Source organism: Bos javanicus, chromosome 13, assembly GCF_032452875.1.
Source record: "Bos javanicus breed banteng chromosome 13, ARS-OSU_banteng_1.0, whole genome shotgun sequence".
NCBI classification, from domain to species: domain Eukaryota; kingdom Metazoa; phylum Chordata; class Mammalia; order Artiodactyla; family Bovidae; genus Bos; species Bos javanicus.
The window spans coordinates 44968357-44987007 of record NC_083880.1 but is presented as its reverse complement, the minus strand read 5'-3'; positions in this window follow the sequence as shown (position 1 = coordinate 44987007).

Here is an 18651-nt window from a genome sequence, read left to right as displayed (position 1 = left end):
AGTACAAAAGGCCCATTTCATCTAAAGAGGAAGCCATTATGCCAAGAAAAATTGAATGCTGTTTACACGAGAGCGAACAGATTACTCTGTGTTAAAGAGAAATCACTCACTTTGCTGATCACATCCTGTTCCTGAGGGGCTTGGACAAACACTGTTTGTGAGACCAGCACTTGGTCCCAGATTAGATCATATTTCACAGAAACGAGCAAGGCCCACTCTCCCTGAAGATGTTATTATTCAACTGAACACTGACGTCGTCCAGCTGATAAAACCAACACCGGTAGATCCCCAAGAACTGGGTGTTCGTGTTCAGGTGGTCATATTAAATTATGCCCTTGCCAGACAGGAGCCACTTGAGTCTTAGGAATTCTAAAATAGATTGATTTTAAGACAAATTATCCCCCGTAATGAGGCCAACTAGAGTGGTGGGGACTGAGGTTTTGGTAGCTGAGAAATAACACTTGCATTCAATTAAGCTAAGCATCCGTCTAGACAAACAAGGATGTGAGCTGCAGTGTGTCTCTGGGAGCTAATCTGCCACCTGAAAATGTGTCTCTTTGGCACATTCATTATTTTAAGCTGGTTATTTTCTAAGAAATAGTATATGTGGGGAAAACTCTGAAAATGAAGTAGGATCACTCTTGTGAGAAACACTGGCATTTAGGAGGGAAAGCTCCATTTGTAAAGATGTCTTCCTCCCTGCAGCAGGAAGAAGGGACACTCTCATCAATGGAGAAGGCAGAACGCCCCTGGGTGTCCACCAGAACTGACCCTCCCCATGCTCAGCACCCTCTTCTGTCTTCAGCTGAAGGTGGGAGGTAAGGTGAGAGTGTCAGGCATTTGTGTGAGTTACTCAGTTCTCCTGGATCTCTCCCATGAACACTTATTTGTGACAACACAAAAGCCTTTCCATATCCCTTGTTTCTTGTTTGCAGGCCTTTCCTGGGTTCCAAAGGTTACTTATTAGGGAAGTAAGTGGATGCAGAAATGAAGAAAAAGCAGTCAAGAAACACCAACTTGACAACAGAGCAGAGTCCCAGAGCCTCCCCACTGGACTTATGTGGAATCTGTTATGCATCCTTGAGTTCTTCTGCTGGAACTAATTAAGGCCCCAACTGGTGGAGGATGGTAATGTCAGGCTGAGCATAAGATTCCTGAACCATCAACCTGTTCCCTCACCACCTGTCAATCAGAAGAAAACCATGCATCTAGTAGCCCTCTCCCTAACATTTACACTCAAAACGCTTCCCTGAAAGCATCAGGCAGTTTGGGTCCTTAACAGCATGAGCCACCGATACTCCTTGCTTGGGCCTGCAATAAACCTTTCTCTGCTCCAAATTCAATGTTTTCGTGTATTTGTCCTCACTGTGTGTGGGGACAAGAACTTGGGTTTGACAACAGTTGCCATTCTTGAGCCTTTACGATCATAGAACAGTTCCACAGGTAGAGGCATAAAGGTATCAAATGTCTCACAATGGTGAGGCATCCTGTTTCCCCAACCCAGGACACAATTCCAACCCCATGGCCTCAGGCCGGGTGTCTCGGGAGATGGCCCATGTTAACCCAGTGCTGTCCTGCTGTTGCTGTCCTGAGATTCTTACTGAATTCTGGACAAAGGGCCCTCCATTTTAATTCTGCGCTTAGGCCCACAAGATCCATAACTGGTCCTGGGTAGAGTTAATGGGCTCACCAGCTAAAGGAAGCCCCAAGATGGCAGACTGTGATGCTGAGAATATGAAAACAGAGGTCTCATCCAGTGACTCCCTACCTCCAGCCGTGGGGCCTGGACCGGCCTGGGCAGAAGGGCCTGAGATCAGAGTCCAGGAAGGGACTTCCCACCCCTTCAGACCCTGGTGCCCGTGGTATCTCCTGAGAGACTGAGCAGTGACACCTCAGACTTACAGTTATAGTTTTCAAATTACCATAAATCATACCTGTTTCTTAAAAAAAAAAAAAACAGAAACATTTCAGGAGGAAAAAGATAAACTTGATTATATATTTTTTAAAACCAAATTTGAGGATAAAGATCAAGAAATGGGACATTCAATGATTTATTATAATTATTGAGATTTAAGTAGTCTTGCCTAGAGAATCCTATAGACAGAGAAGCCTGGCAGGCTACAGTCAATGGGATTGCAAGAGTCCAACATGACTTAGCGACTAAACCACCACCACCACCAAGTAACCGCAGTTTTGTTTTTGCATGGGACTCTTCTTTTTAGTTTAATCACTTTGCTCTAAAATAGTTTTTTTTTTTAAGTTTAAATTCTCTTAGGGAAAAAAAAAAAACCTCTCAAACCTTTAAATTATGTTTGCCTAACAGATTGGATTATGGTTGTGGGTGCCAAACAGAACCATCATTTTCTAAGAGAAAAATTTTCTTTTTAGAGAATATTCTAGGCATTGCCATTCTCCAACTCCTTGTCCTCAGAACCTTGATATCATCGTTTAAATAAAGCACTAACTAAGGGTGCCAATTTTAAGCTTAGAAAGATTATGGTAAATGTGTCTTTTTTTCTCAGAAGTTATGCAGTCTTGCTGGTGAGTTTGACAACTGTTACTCTCCCGGGGGAAAGTCCTGAAGTTTTGCTGGGAGATAAATGCCAGATAAAAAGCAGAATTCTGTTAGGAAAGTTCCTAAAAGCCAAGAGGTATTACAAGGTTCCCCGGTCACAGGAATCGATCATGCTCTGGAACCTGGGGTGAAGGCAAGTCTCTACTTGTGAGTCTCATGGTGCCGAGCTGCCCTGAGCCCATCCCACGGGGGAATGACCTGAGATGTGACCACAGCAAGAAACCTGGAAGGAGGTAGCCCCAGCCCTCTGGGCGATGGGGAGGGAGGCTGGAGCAGCTCTTAAAATCAAATGAGCACCAGCAGTCAACAGACGGAGGATGCCGGAAGAAACATGGGAGCTGCATGTGAGGAGGGCTGGGAGGGACCACATGTGATGGGACAGCTGCTGGACAGGCCACTGGAGTCCCCAGTTTCCAAAGGATCCTGGAGATAGTCTGAGGTGAGTTTAGCTGTGGTCTCAGAATTGCGTATTTCCCTGCAGTATTGTCTCAGGGGAGGGCACGGTGAAGACACTGTTAGACCAAAAGAGAAAAAAGGAAAGGAGGACGCAGTAAGAAGGAAGGAAAGACAGATGGAAGTGGTTCTGCAACTCATAGATCTTTGATGAAAGAATCACCAAAGGGAGAGAAATTGCTTCCAGGAGAAAGGATAGAAATGAAAGACAAAAAGTGGTGATCAAGACATTGCAATTGTGTGAGGAGAATTGAAATATACCCTGACTCCTGCCAAAACAGTAAGTTCTGATTCTGGGGGTTCAGAAATCAAGGCAGAAGCAACATGTGAGCCAAGCATGATAAGTAAGAAAGGAGGAGAGGCCTTCTGAAGTCGGTCTACTGTAAGGTTCTCGTATTGCTCCCTAGAAATGCAGATAAACGGATCAGGTTAAGACATTATTAAGACAAGTGTGCATGGAGAAATTTTAAGGCTACAGAAGATCAAAGCACTCATACATGTTTGGTGGAATATAAAATGGTGGAGGTGCTTTGGAAGAAAACACTTTTAATTTCCCCAAAGTCTTACAGAGTTATGCTGAGTCAGCAATAACACTGATCAGTGTTTACCCAAGAGAGTATCAAATACATATCCGCAGAAAAACTGGTAGACAAATGCTTTATCTGAATTACTCTCCAAAGTGGAAACAGTCCAAATGCCTATCCATCAGTCAGTGAACGGATAGGTAAAATATGGTATATCCATACAGTGGAATGTAATCTGTCAATAAAAAGGAGTGAAGTACCAATGCACACACACTATGACACAAACAGACTCTAACATGTGATGTGTAAAAAGTCAGACACTAAAGACCATGTGTCAAGTGAGCCCATGTATGTGAAATGTCCAGGACGGGCAAACTTATAATAGAGACAGAAGCAAGGTAAGTGGGGACCTAGGGGTGTAGGACGTGGAATGGGGAGTTGACCCCCTCATAGGAACAGGCTTTCTTTTGGGAGGAATACAAACATTCTAAATTTTGATCGTGGTAACGGTTGCTCAACCCTGTGAATAGATGCTTGAAAACATTAGGCAGCGCTAATGGGGGAAGTGAACAGTGTGTGAAGCACATTTTGATAAAGCTCGGAAAGTCTTTGTTATCTCAGCATATTCTTTCAGTCCTCTCACTGTAAACTTCTCCTGTCGCCCGCGTGGTGGGCGGTGTGGCTGTGGGTGCCCAGGCGTCGTCTCCTCTCTGCTCGGAGGGGTGGCTCACAGTCCCCCCTCCACGTCTGCCTCCCTACAGGGCAGGCGCACCAGGGCAGGTCCACTCTGGGTGGAGGGGTGGCCTGGGTGGAGGAACCCCCGCAACCATGCCAAACTCTCCCCAAACTGTGGTCTGAAGGCACCCCTCAGACCTCCTTCCTGCACCCACCCCTGCCCCACCTGGGCTCACACCTGCCCCCAGGGCAGCGTCGCCCAGCCTGTCCCTCCTGCCCCTTCGAAGGTGTGCCCTGATAACTCTGTGGGGCCAACCCTGTCTCACCATCTTTTTGTTGGAGGTAAGTCCCAAACAAGACCTGTACAGAGGCTGACTGTTGTACTGCAACCTGAGAATCAAAGTGTCCCACTTAGTGTCACTCTACAGCTGTGTTCATATCTAACATCTTTTTGGGGTTGCTATGGATGTGAGAGTTGGACTGTAAAGAAAGCTGAGCACCAAAGAATTGATGCTTTTGAACTGTGGTGTTGGAGAAGACTTTTGAGAGTCCCTTGGACTGCAAGGAGATCCAACCAGTCCATTCTGAAGGAGATCAGTCCTGAGTGTTCTTTGAAAGGACTGATGATAAAGCTGAAACTGCAGTACTTTGGCCACCTCATGCGAAGAGTTGACTCATTGGAAAAGACCCTGATGCTTGGAGGGATTGGGGGCAGGAGGAGAAGGGGACAACAGAGGATGAGATCGCTGGATGGCAACACCGACTTGATGGACATGAGTTTGGGTGAACTCCGGGACTTGGTGATGGACACGGAGGCCTGGCGTGCTGTGATTCATGGGGTTGCAAAGAGTCAGACATGACTGAGCAACTGAACTGAACTGAACTGAACCTATCATTTACAAGTCTCCATTCATGAGGATTTTCCTTTCTTTTTTCTGTTTTTCTGCCTTTTTTTGGATTGATGAAATATTCTTCATTTCCCTTTTTAACCCACACTTATTTGGGAGTTGTACAATCTAATTATTTGCTTTTTCTTTTTGGCCAGGAGCAACTGGACCTAGTTAGTGAGAAGTGGCAACTGGTCTAGACTTTGTGATGAGACATTTGCATATTAGAGGATGGGAAATAAATCCAACAAACACCCGGCAGCCTTAACTTGAGAACAATTTCCAGAGCTTCAGGGATGTGGGGCATGTGAGATATTCCTTCTACAGTGACCGGGCAGCTGCTGCTGTCAATCAGGCATCAGCAGTTGAATGCTTTGTGCAGACATGGTACCCGCGGGTAGGTGATGACTACCATTTGGGCAGTGTTCATTATTCAAGCAGGCTTGGACCGAAATAAGGTATGGCACAGGAACCGAGAAGATGAGAGATAACACACGTGCTTCCAGGATCTGCTAGGTTTCTCTCCAGACTCCTTAAGAATTAATTCCTTGGTACAAGGCCGTAGGTGGTGAGGGTTAAAGGGAAATAGCCCAGTCGGGTGAACTCAGCACCATGCTCCAGTGAACTAGCTGTCTGTACCCTGGGCCTCTGCTCTTGCTGGGTCACAAGCCCGTGGCTCCCTCCTACTGCAGCTGTCTGTTTCTAGTGCCACATTTTCCCTCCAGCTCTTTCCGGCTTCCAGGACACGACCCAGGTTCTCCTGGGCTCTCTGTGCTTACTCTCGGTATCAACAGCCTGTACCTATCTGTTTCCAGTGAGAAGGCAGGAGCCACCCGCGGCAGACCTGATGCCCGAGCAAGGACTGTGTCTGCGTCTGGGCCCTGAGGATCTTAGAAATGAAGCCTTGGCTGGCTCTCCTCCTTTCAGGGCTGGTGTTCTGTTCCTGGAAGTCTGGGTTATAAAAGCAACAGTTCTTGCTTGATGTTCTTTTAAATGAAGTGGAGAAAACAGATGAATGAATTATAAGATATTGCCTGAGGTATTCTACCAACCTATGGCTATCCGCCTCTTCTCCTCCATTCTCCATTCTGACACACTCACACTTGCATCCACCATACAGACTCACACACACCCTCACACACACACATGCACCCACCCTATACACACACATGCTTTCATAATTCAGAGGAAGTTTTCTTTGCAAACGAACTCTTAAATCATTAAAATAACAAGTCAGCTTGCTCCTCCATTCTTTTTACAACTTGAAAGGGTCTTCTTTAAAAGAAGATAAAATGGCAAATAAATATTAAGTATACACATTAATGTAATAAATTAAAAATGAACATGAATATATACCTGTAATAAATAAATTAAAAATAATATATAAATATAATTAACAATTTCTTAGTAATAGAAAAAACAGTTAAAAATGGTCAAAAGACTATAGACATATTACAACAGAAAATCTGTGAATGGCTCACAAATACATGGAAGATGCTTGGCATTACTGGTTGTCAGAGAAATGCAAAGGAAACATGGAAGGAAATATAGCTGTTCCCACGGAAATGGCTAAACAGGGAAGACTAGCAAACCCAGGTGCTGGTGAAGATGGGAAGTAAATGGAATACCCACTCGGCGATGGCAGAAACGCAAAACGGTACCACTCCTTGGAAAGAGGTGAGGCAGAATGATGTAAACACAAATGCGCACTTACGACCCAGCAATCTCACTTCCAAGTCTCTCCCCAAGAGAAAGAGAACAAATGTCAACACAAGCATCACTCCAACAGCCGGACACTGGGAGGGACCCAAGTGCTGGCTAAGTACTCGGTGATATCCAGCCTACGACAGGATGCCACTTGGTTGAAGGAAGGAGCAGTGCAGTAATGCACAACACGGGCGAAAAGTCAAACGTAAAACACTAGACAGTGTTTTGTTTCATTCACGCGAAACTCCAGAAAGAGCAAAGCAATAGTGACAGGAAGCAGCTCGGGGCGGGCTGGGGTGGGGATGGGGGAGGGAATAGACAGCAAAGGGGAAACAGGAAACATTTGGGACAATGTTTCAGGATCTTGACTGTGGTGGTGGTTACACACCTGTATTCAATCACCCAAGTATATCCAATCACACACTTAAAAGGTACAGTTGCAGGACTTCCCTGGAGGTCCAGTGGTTAAGAATTTGTCTTCCAGTCCAGGGGACGGGGTTGGATCCCTGGTTGGGAACTAAGATCACGTGGGATCACATGCCAGGGGTAACTACTGAACCCATGTGCTCTGGAGCCCGCTAACTGCAACTAGAGAAGCCCTGGTAGCACAGTGAAGGTCCCATGTACCTCAATGAAGACCCAATTCAGCTAAATAAATAAATAAATATTTTTTAAAACGCAGAGTTGAGATTAAAACATTCAAAGGTGTTGTTGTTCAGTGACTAAGTTGTGTCCGACTCTGCAATGCTGTGGACTGCAGCAGGCCAGGCCTCTGTTTAAAGGTATGACAACAGAAATCAGAAAATATGCATTAGGGTTAGGGTTAGTCTTTGAAAACTAGTGGTTTCCTGAGCAATATTTTCTATCTGTAGGTCAGTCCAATGCTTAATAATAACATTCATGTTGCATTTTGGTTTGGAGAAAACATTGACTTTTGACAGGAGTTATAAATGCACCAGGTATTAAATCATAAACCACCAAGGAAGACTATGAGCTATAGATACTTGTCATATTGAAGAGTAGTATGGGAAATAGATGGGGAAACAGTGTCAGACTTTATTTTTTTGGGCTCCAAAATCACTGCAGATGGTGATTGCAGCCATGAAATTAAAAGATGCTTACTCCTTGGAAGGAAAGTTATGACCAACCTAGATAGCACATTGAAAAGCAGAGACATTACTTTGCCAACAAAGGTCCGTCTAGTCCAGGCTATGGTTTTTCCAGTGGTCATGTACGGATGTGAGAGTTGGACTGTGAAGAAAGCTGAGCAAGAAGAATTGATGCTTTTGAACTGTGGTGTTGGAGAAGACTTTTGAGAGTCCCTTGGACTGCAAGGAGATCCAACCAGTCCATCCTAAAGGAGATTAGTCCTGGGTGTTCATTGGAAGGACTGATGCTGAGGCTGAAACTCCAAAACTTTGGCTACTTCGTGCGAAGAGTTGACTCATTGGAAAAGACCCTGATGCTGGGAGAGATTGGGGGCAGGAGGAGAAGGGGATGACAGAGGATGAGATGGCTGGATGGCATCACTGACTCGATGGATGTGAGTTTGGGTGAACTCCAGGAGTTGGTGATGGACAGGGAAGCCTGGCGTGCTGCAATTCATGGGGTTGCAAAAAGTCGGACATGACTGAGCAACTGAACTGAACTGAATACTTATCTTAAATAATTAGTCAAAATAACATGCAGCCCAATGTTCACTACAGAACCGTTTACAATAGCTAGGACATTGAGGCGACCTAGATGTCTATCAACAGATGAATGGATAAAGAAGCTGTGGTACTTATATACAACAGAATATTACTCAGCCATAAAAAGGAATACATTCGAGTCAGTGTTAATAAGGGGGATGAACCTAGAGTCTATTATACAGAGTGAAGTAAATCAGAAAAAGAAAAATAAATATCATATTTAATGCATATATATGGATCTAGAAAGATCGTAGTGATTAATCTATTTGCAGGGCAGCAATGGAGTTGCAGACAGAGAGAATGGGGAGAGGAGAGGGTGGGATAAACGGAGAGTGAATGGAAACATACACTACCACATGTGAAATAGATGGTCAGTAGGAATTTGCTGTATGACTCAGGGAACTCAAACTGGGGCTCTGTGATAATCTAGACGGGTGGGAAAGGATGGGAGGTGGGAGGGAGGTCCAAGAGAGATGGGACACATGTACACCTGTGGTTAATTCATGTTGGTGTATGGCAGAAAGCAACACAGTATTATGAAACAATTATCCTTCAATTAAAAATAAATTTTAAAAATTTGTCAAAATATTTTGGATCTATTTCTTGAAACTGCTTTTAGGACTCTGAATACATTCTTCTCTTTCTTCTCAAGAATAGGAAGCCCGTTTTGGAAATTGAGTCCAGATTTTGCAGAGTGAAAAGTCATTTGGAGCACAGTCTCTTGAATGAAGGGGTAACCGGCTGTTTTAATGGGCTGTGCTCATCGGCACCCTTGAACTTCGCGGTTCCTCCTCTTCTCCGTGAGCTCCAGGTGCTCTCCAGATGCAGGCAGAGCCAGCACGGCGTGCCCGTGCCTGTCACTGATGTCTGCCTGTCTGCGTTTGTGGCACACATTTTCTCAGCCTGTATAAGGGACGGGCTGTTAGAGCACCGGTGAGTAACTGGACCTGGAAAGAAAATGTCACTTAGAGGTTCTGAGGCTTCTGAAGATGGCGCCATAGATAAGCACTGGAACTTTAGGGTGAGACCCGGTTTCTGGAGATTAACCTTGAGTTTGGCTGTAGTCACTGTAGGTTCACTGGGAGAGTCAGAAAGGTGGCTAGAACCTGGACATGACCTGGAATGAATTCAGTTCTGAAAACAGACACTTGCATGCAGAGGTAAGAGCAGAGTACATCTTCACGGGGAAAGGCCACGCCAGAGAAGGAGGGCACACTCCAGACGTGAGGGAGACCCCACGCTGCCAGCCATCCTCTCGCCTGCCCCCTACCCCAGCCCGAAAGTAGTAGCTGGAACTTGAAATAAAAACACGCTGATTTTATTTACATAGTTTCAGGGAGAAAGGGTGATGTTCATCTACCCAGTGACCATGTGAACGTACAGTGAGAAACAGATCCCCTTCCTGGGGTAACTGCCATATACCCCATGCTGGCGGCAGGTCACTACATCAGGGGCAACGCTGTCTGTGGACAGGACCACCCAACAGAGCCCTTACCATGGAGAAGCCTGTGTCTGCAGTCAGACACCTGACTCACAGTTGGACCGAGTGAGGTACAGACAGGAACCCCAGGGGTGCAATGAGCCAAGCCCGGAGTGTGGGAAATTCCACAGGACAAATGGACCAGTTTCTTCAACTGACCCGGCAAACAGATGCCAGGGAAACAAGCTAGGGAGGGGCACGGGGGTGTCACAGACTAAAAGAGATTAAGGAAACCCACCGACCCAATGCGCAGTGTGGTCCGTCCTTGGATTATGTTATAAACAAGCCAGCGATAAAAGGACACTCACTTGAGGCAATCAGTGAGAAGTGAATCCAGAATGGGAATTATATATTAATAAGAAATTATGACCCATTTCATTGAGAATGATAATGGAATTGTGGTTAAATACAAAAAAAAAATAAATGGATGAAATGGTGTGCTGAGATTTGCTTTAAAATTTTCTAGTTAAAAATGGTAGAGATTGAGGAAATGAGAAAATTATTTTTCTTATCATAATAAGTGAATTAAGAGTATGTGGAAATTTATTGCATTATTTTCTCTAGTATATGTATGTTTAAAAAGGTTTATAACAATGTATTCTTTAAAATGGCAAATAAATTACCACAGTTGCCCTTACTGGACGGGATGTGGCATGAGTTGCTGCTCTGGGAGAGAGAGGACCCTGGCCAGACCCCGTCATCTGACTGACAGGACGTCTAATCTCGGCTCCTCCGAGATGAACTGTGGAGCCTAATCGCATTTCCTAACATCTCTGAACATTTCCCAGCCCTGCAAACCACACCCTGAACATGGCAGGCAGTCTGTATTTGCTGAATGAATGGTGAAGGAGTGAACACATGAAGGGATGCCTGAAGTGAGAGAAGAGGCTTTCAGCAAAATACTGGCCACAGCAGTGTTCTGTGAATGTTCACTCAGAGCAAGCGAATGATGACAAAGGCATGGAGCTGGGCCGGCCTCCGCACTCGGGCTCGCCCTCACAGACAGCCTCCCTGTGAAAGTGGGATCTGGGGTCTGGGGTAGGGCTTACCCCCGCCTCCGGGGCCTCCATGTGCTAACGGCTGCTTACACAGGGGAAACCAGGCCATATTTACACTAAGTGCACATTCTGAGAGTAAGGAAGGGTCTTCCCACTGGAGACTGACAGCAGGCATCAGCCAGTCTCTGCTGCAATCTGTGGTATTTAGCTCAGTGCCCAGCATTCAGTTGTCACAGAATATTGAACTGAACTTCTCCCTCTGATTGGAGGTCACTGGATTGAAGTTGGTCTCAAAGAAAGGTTCTCAAGGGGAGCCAGAGCTATAAATCACTTGGGGACTTTTCAAAAGGCACCCCATCATGATACACACACACGTGTGCACACATGGACACACGTGGCTGATCTGGAGAATCCCTGTTGCTGGGAGGTGGGGCTCTGCCCTTTGGAGCATCAGTCTGCGAGGAGGGCTGGAAGGGTGGCTGCGGGGATTCTGGCTGAGGACTGCCTACTTCTGTGTCACAAACACTGCACCACTTCCTTCCAGCCTTGTGGTGCAAGAGAAAATCACTGCACTCACTTCTGAAGGCTGACTGGATGTGATGACCATCTCTACTCCAGTCCTTAACAAACACTGCTACTCTCCTGGCCTGAACTTCCCGATGAGCTGGGGTGTAGGCATGCTGGCTTCAGGAACCTCACGATGCCCACCCTGCCGGGTGCCTTGGCCTCCTGCTTCAGGTGTTGCAGAGAGCACCCACGCAGTGTTTATATGAGGCCCAGGAGCACCCTAACCTGCCACCAGGAGGCGCAGGGCACAGTTCTACCCTTGGGATGGGAGTGATAACTGGGAGGTAGGCTGGGATGTGTGTCAGGATTCTAGAAGCTGTTGGCATTGGAGCAAAGCTCCCCGCCTTTTGTCCTTCTCTCTGTGCACGTCCTTAATATCTCTGGGCAGTGGCTTCTGTCCCCATGAACGTCTACCTCAGCACCAGCACCAGACCCTCTGAGACTCCCCCTGTCACTCCCTCCCTGGCTCAGCCTGGCTGCCCCCGGTCCCCTGCTTCCTCTGCATCCCTCTCAAGAAGTGCCCTATTCTCTTCCTTCCTCAGCCTCAACAGTGTAAATAGAACTCAGAGCTTTGTACAGCTCAGAACTAAAAGAACAGTCCCACCAAAAAATGGGCAGAAGAGTTGAACATTCTTCCAAAGAAGACATACAGACATACAGGCTAACATGCACATCAAAAGATGTTCAACATCACTAATTATTCAGTTCAGTCATTCAGTCGTGTCCGACTCTTTGCGACCCCAAGGACAGCAGCATGCCAGGCCTCCCTGTCCATCACCAACTGAAATGCAAATAAAAACCACAATGAGGTATCACTTCACACCTGTGAGAAGAACTATCAACAAAAAGTCTACCAAAGCTCCTGCAAATGTTGGACAGGATGTAGGCAAAATGAAACTTTCCTATGCTGTTGGTGGGACTATAAACTGGTGCAGCCACTATGGAAAACTGTATGGAGGTTCCTTAAAAAGATAAAAACAGAGTTATCATATGATCCAATCTTATTCCTGGGTTTACATGGGGCAAAGAACAAAACTAACTTGAAAAGATACATGTACTCCAATGTTCATAACAGCACTATTTATAATAGCCAAGACATGGCAGCAGCCTAAGTGTCCATCAACAGAGGAATGGGTAAAGAAGATATGGTGTATATACAGTGGAATATTACTTGGCCATCAGAAGGAATGAAACAATGCTATTTGCAGCATTATGGATGGACCTATAGATGATCATACTAGCCAAGTCCAGAGAAAGACAAATATGATATCATGTGTGGAGCTAAAAATAACACAGATGAATATACATTCATATGCAAAACAGAAGCAGACTCACAGATAACCACAAACTTATGGTTACCAAAGGGAGAGGCAGAGGATGAATGAATTAGGAGTCTGGGATTAACAGACACAAATTGTTATATATAAAATAGAGAAGCAACAAAGATTTACTATATAGCACAGGGAAGTAAAACCAGTATCTTCTAATAACCTATAATGGAATATATTCTGCAAGAAAAAAATAAAAACAAAACGGGCTCACCATGCTACACACCTGAAATGAACACACACTGTAAAGCAACTACACTTCAATAGAAAAAAAATAAGAGGTTAGACTTCCCATCACCAAGAGGAAAGTGTTGCCTTTTCCCAAAGGGCAGGCAGTCTGACCCCCTGAATATTAGAACAGGGAGGAAGAGCTGGGAGCTGTGGATGATGGGATGTGGGGATGGGGTGGGCGTTCCTTCTCAAATAGGTTAACAACTTCCTCAAGGAATGGGAAGAAAGAGGCATCTCCCTGGTGCACTGTTGTGAGTACAGCACCCTGAACCAAACTTTCAGCATCAACCTTCCCCACTTTGTGGAAAGGCAGCTGTATGCGTAGAAAGCTCTGGCCCCCAGGAGAGCGAGAGGGGCAGGGGAGGCAGCCAAAAGTGTCCAGGGTGAGAATACAACTGATAAGGAGACAGGCCTTCAGTCAGTGCCACCCCAATACTTCCAATGAGAATGCCTCCCGCACCCCAAAGACGCCGGACCTCATCCTAAAGAGCAGCCTTAAAGGGACTAACAGTGTGCTCTGCAGGGTCAGAGTCCTCAATTAAAAACTGGCTTCATTACCTTTGGACTTCCCCAGTGATTCAGACGGTAAAGCGTCTGCCTACAATGCAGGAGACCCGGGTTCAATCCCTGGGTCGGGAAGATCTCCTGGAGAAGGAAATGGTTACCCACTCCAGTATTCTTGCCTGGAAAATCCCATGGATGGAGGAGCCTGGTAGGCTACAGTCTATGGGGTTGTAGAGAGTTGGACACAATTAAACGACTTCACTTCATTACCTTTTACATGTGCAACAACAGGGAGGTTATCTAACTACCCCAAACCTCACCTTCCTCATTGTACAAACGGCATAAGCAATGGCATTTACTTTGTTCACAGTAACTGCTCCATATATGTTAAAGGACTGGTGAGATGGGTTGGGAGATGGAAGGGAGGTTCAAGAGGGAGGGGACATACATACACCCATGGCTGATTCATGTTGATGTATGGCAGAAACCAACACAATATTGTAAAGCAATTATTACTTCAATGTTAATTAGGCTAAAACAATTAAATTTTGACAAATAATACCTTAAAAAAGGACGGAAGGGAGGGAGGAAGGGAAGCAGGAGGGAAAAAGAAAAGGGAAGCAAAGCAAAGCCCACTGCAGGCCTCCACACGGGCCACACTCATCATCGCCTGGTGAAACGCAGTGTGAAGAAGACACGATCTCTCCAGCCTGCCATCAGAGAACATTCTGCGAGCACTCAGAGGGAAAGGCGGGTGCAATGGTGCTCCCACTCTGTAGATCAACAGTGGAAACTGATGCTTCAGAGGGAAAGGCAGAAACAGTGATGCTCCCACTCTGCGGATCAACAGTGGAAACTGATGCTTCAGAGAGAAAGGCGGGTGCAATGGTGCTCCCACTCTGCAGAGCAACTGTGGAAACTGATGCTTCAGAGGGAAAGGCAGAGGCAGTGATGCTCCCACTCTGTGGATCAACAGTGGAAACTCAGGCTTCAGAGGGAAATGTGGGAGCAATGGTGCTCCCACTCTGTGGAGCAACACTGGAAACCGATGCTTAGGAAGTGGGGAGAATAGAGAGAGAGGGATATGAACCAATGAATGCTTCAGAGAGGCTGCTCAGGGGCTCTCATTCACCTGCCAGATGATGTGAGAACAGAAGGCAGCCGATTAGATGAGAAGGCATCCCATGTCAGATAGATAAAGGGAACACTTTACGGCTTACTCCCCACGTAATTATCTTGTACAAGTCTTCACTACAGGACATTATTGTGACAGACAGTTTCAACTAGGGATTAGGCATTTACAACAAGGAGAACATGCCTCTTCGCCATGTTCGAAGGGAACTGTGACCCTGGCCAAGCTGTGGGCTGCTGTATAGAGGATGCGAAGGAGACTTGAAAAAGTAGGGAAGGCTTCCCAGACAATTCAGAACCTGAGAACCCGCCACGCTCCATCCCCCAAATAGTCTGAGCTTAACTTCCAATGCACAAGAAAAGTGTTTTGCTTGTGCTTTTTCTTTTTTTCCCTGTCCTGGATTATTTTCATTATTTTTTTCCATTATGTGAAATCATAGGATGACATTCAGATGAAATCTCTCCCTAAAATTTTTTGACTAAATGAGTTAATTCCTGGGAGCATTGACAACAGATAGCACAGCAGGCATTAAAGACGATCAAGCACTGCTGTATAGGTCACAAAACTGGATAATTTACAGCCCTAGGTACTTTGATGTGGTAGGGTGTTTCAAATTGACTGTCTGTATTGACAAAATAACTCTGATTATTGCTAAACTGCCATTTCTCCATTTCTCATGTGGTGTAGCCAATAGAAATGGCATGCTTTTCTCTAAAACATCTGGCCATAAGTTTCATTAGGAACATGATGAACCATTAGCCTGTTTTGGCTGACAGTTGGCATAGACATTTTCCCCTGTAGCTTGGCTATAAGCAATGCCAAGGCAGTGAGCATTTTAGTCAGACCAGTTGCTTGACATTATAAAAACCATAGCAGTAACAGGCAAAATCCCAAGTATTTGTTTTTGTAGAACTCAAGTCTGTTATACTCAATTAATTAAGCTAAAGCCCTCTGTAAATGTAGCTATAACTTCACCCAGCCTGGTATTTCTAAACCTTTGCATAAGTGCCTTATGCCAGGCAATAAAGTACCTTATTCAGAAAGAGCGTATGTACTTGTGAATGGGAAATTTAAATGTACCACATAAATGCATTTATTACAAGTATGAATTTGCATGGTTCTTCCAAATCCAGTTTTAATGTTAATCAAATAAAAATAACATCTTTTTATCAGAAAGTTTACAATACCTTGCATTGCTAATGAACATTGTTTTCCCGTTAAGTTGCATATAAGCTAATTTCAAACAGTCTGTAGAATAAACTGATTTTTAAAATAGTTTAACACACATTTTAGGTTGGCTCTATATCTTTAGGAATTGGGTTGGCTCTATGAGTGGTTTGTCATGGATATAAATATTCTGTTTTCACAGATTTCAGAGAAGGAAAAGAGAGAGCAAGGATGGTATTTCTATACTGGTTCAGAGAATACTTCTGAGTGGATTTAAAGCACTGTGTTCCACCAGCTTTTCTGGGGAACCACGAAGGTAACAAACACACACGTAACTCTAGGCCCAGCACATTGCTCTCTGCGGTCAACAGGGGAACATTCCTGGAGGTGAGAGCCTCCCTCCCTCTTTACCGTCTCTCCAGGCACTTTCTGTTGTGCTTCAAACTCATCACTTTATCCTTAGGCTAATGCTTATCTTATTTGGCAACTAATGTTGACTCAACTTTCAACCTCGAATCTTCTCCAGTTTTGCTTTCAAACAAATGCAAATCCTATTAGATGAGGGACCCAGAGAGGAACCTGTGAACAGGCCTTGCTGAGTGCCCCCAGTTCACCACCCTGAGCTCATGCTCTCTGCCCATCACATCTTTCCAGTACTCTCCACACTCATCACACCCACTATAAAAACTCCCAGGTTTACTCATTTCTTCAGGTCATTTCCTTATGAGTCACAACTTTAGGTAAACGTGTGTACGCCTCTTTTGTTAATCTGTCTTTAACAAGGGGTCCCAGTTGAGAACTCAGAAGATATTTCTCCTTCCCTACAATGACTTACCTGGTTAAGACAGAGTGAGTGGTTTCCACTCTCAGGGTTATCGTGAGCTCCAAGGTGAAACAGTCCATGTGATGCAGTCTCAGGCCAGACGAGCGGGTTCTGGAATCAGTCTCTCCCATGAGGTCTCAGCAGCTGCCTTGTAGACGCAGGCACCACTTCAAAGGAGTGAATGAGCCCAAGACCACTGGTTCCTACTGGGAAGACAGCCTCCTGTACCACCCTGGGAAGATGAGTGGGGGCTGCTAGTTCATGGACAACAGAGTCAGAAGAGAATGCAGGCTTTATTGGTGGGGGGTTGTGTAAGTGGGTCCCTGGCAGTGAGACCAAGGTCATACACCCACTTAAAGAAAGGGGGGTCAGGGTTCAGTGGGGAGCATGGAAGGTTCTGTCGGGCCACTGAACTCTCACCTCCAGGCGCTAAACAAGCTCTGCTCCTACAGAACATGCCCTTGGAGGATGGAGAGAAGCGTGTTTGCTGAGGATATGCTTAAACTCACAGAGCATCTCTTCCTGTGGCTGCTGATTGTTCAGAGGTTTCCAGTTTAAAGTCATTTTAGCCCCTTCATCCTTAACCACGAGCAGGCATCAGAGTCCCCGGAGGCCCAGACGGAGTGCAGGGTTTCTGATGACAAAGCGGCACGTCCACACGTGGAGAATCCCTGACCGACGGCTGCCTCTGCCTGCTGCACAGACATGGCCTCAGAGATGAACACTGACTCTCACCGTGTCTCTGGGGGAGCCGCTGTCAGGAAGCATCCACTGCTGGATGCGTTGGAAAGAGCCAAGCACCCTGGGCTCCTGGTGCTGGTGTGGACTGACCCGGGTGCTCTTGTGTGCGTGTGTGTGCACATGTGTGCTTGCGGCTGGGGACCTGAGGGCCGTACATGCTCCATCAACTGTGTGCTCCCAGGACTGCGATCATGGGGCCCGTGCTGCACCCAGGCCGCCCACTGTCTGCTGCTCAGCCCAGAGGACCGACAGTTCTGCTGACCCATGGAGCCTGCCCAGCCCAGGTCAACGGCTGTCCTGCTGTGGAGGACACCGACTTGACAAACAAATGGGCGAAACAGTGGAAAGGATGCTCTTCATTAGAATTAAGTGTAAGAGACGACTTCTAGAGGGCTGTCCGCGTGAGTCTGTGCTGATCTGAGATTCACGAAGGGGCCTGATGAGGACCCCACACTGGACTTGTGGCACAGACCACCAACCTAGCACCCAAGTGCACCACGGACTCCCGGGCAGACTGCTGGCCATCAGGACTCATAACCATCCAGCAAATTTAGAAACGCCACAGGGAAGGAGCAGGACAGCAGAGGGACGTGCCCAGGGTTCTCCGATGAAGACGAGGCTGCGGCTGCGAACAGGGCCCCCACCCCAGCACACAGCCAGATTCGGGCCACATCACCCGGGCAGGGATGCCCGTAACTGGGGAAAGGGCTCTGAAGTCGTGTTCAGAGGAAGGAGAGCTCATCTTTGAAAAGAGGTTCTTTCTTTCCATTTAAAAAGTTCACACCAGTGGAAAGAGTTTATTCAAACACATTTCATTACATCACCTCCAAAGCATGTGTGAGCAGAGGCCGTTCAGGGCTGGAAACAAAGCGATTTCCTGTCGGTGCGGTTCAGAGCTGCCGTGACCCAGACCCCCATGGCCAGGCCCACCCAGCAAGGGGATGGGGGAAGCAGGGGAGGGGGAGGCACAGGCTGCTCTGGGGTGCGCCTCCCTTCCTCCAGTTTTTGTTTGTTGGGCTCAGATATATGCGGCAAACAGACCGTTCTCACCCAGAACGCCCAGGTGCACCCTGAGGGCACTAAACTCCATTCACAGTGGACACCAGGAAGCAGGCCACTGTCCTGGGGACCAGGCTCACTGACCCCCGGATCCCAGGCCTGCCCTCCC